A 1,311-nucleotide genomic window follows, 5' to 3' on the forward strand; every position below is an offset into this window, starting at 1 on the left:
GGTCGGTCAGTGTCCTTGGAGGCAATGTTCAGGGTGGTGGGGCCAATCTGGGGGGTGGGGCCTACAGTGGACTGTTGTATGTATAAGATCCATGACGAGCTCTTCATTGCTGTAGTTTCTTTAACACGATTGGTCAGAAATTGCAGCGTATCGGCTTCGGAGCAATCAGCGGTGGGAGAAGAAGAGCCCAGCAGGAAGCCGGCCGGGCCCAGGAAGCACAGGTAGGAAAGTTTCTCGGCGGCCTTGGGGTGGGTGGGGCTTAAAGTCTTCAGTGACTCTGGCTGACTTTCTTTCCCCGGGTGCCGGCGGCTGAGCGTGGGAAGGGGAGTTCATCCTTCTGGGAGGGGCTTAGTGACTCTTATTAATCCTCTTTAAAGCAGAAAATCTAAATATAAAAGAAACACCGGATCATGGCGGACTGTCCACATCCTGCTGAGGTCCTCCTCCTGTATGGGGCCCTTTAAATCTTCCTCCCCGGCTCCCACTAGGCAAGTGAGAAGAGCCGAGGGAGCTCACAGCGTGGTTCTGTGGCAGCCCTCATGTCCGGACTTTGTGTCGGTGATATTGACACATCTTCGTTCTGCGGGGGCGGGTCCTCCGGATGTCTATTTCCTGGATTAGGGGCCCCCACAAGCTGCTGTACATGTAACGCTTTACCTCCACAGGAAGTACCGCCCAGTGTCCCGATCTCCACATCCTGAGCAACATCCTCCTCCTCACCAAGAGCAGATAGCCAGCAGAAGCCTCCACCCACAATCACTGCACCAGCTGTGGAGTCGGCCAATCACACGGATGGATTGTATTTGTCAATATAGCGAATCAGATTTCCGCCCCAAATAAACCCGAATTTACTCCTCAACCCCCATCATCTGCAAGGGACCGTACAAGACCCGGACCTCCGAGGAAGAGGGACCGTACAAGACCCGGACCTCCGAGGAAGAGGGACCGTACAAGACCCGGACCTCCGAGGAAGAGGGACCGGACGAGACCCAGACCTCCGAGGAAGAGGGACCGGACGAGACCCGGACCTCCGAGGAAGAGGGACCGGACGAGACCCGGACCTCCGAGGAAGAGGGACCGGACGAGACCCGGACCTCCGAGGAAGAGGGACCGGACGAGACCCGGACCTCCGAGGAAGAGGGACCGGACGAGACCCGGACCTCCGAGGAAGAGGGACCGTACGAGACCCGGACCTCCGAGGAAGAGGGACCGTACGAGACCCGGACCTCCGAGGAAGAGGGACCGTACGAGACCCGGACCTCCGAGGAAGAGGGACCGTACGAGACCCGGACCTCCGAGGAAGAGGGACCG

Source organism: Nanorana parkeri, unplaced genomic scaffold, assembly GCF_000935625.1.
Source record: "Nanorana parkeri isolate BGI_ZX_2015 unplaced genomic scaffold, ASM93562v1 scaffold2379, whole genome shotgun sequence".
Classification (NCBI taxonomy): Eukaryota; Metazoa; Chordata; class Amphibia; order Anura; family Dicroglossidae; genus Nanorana; species Nanorana parkeri.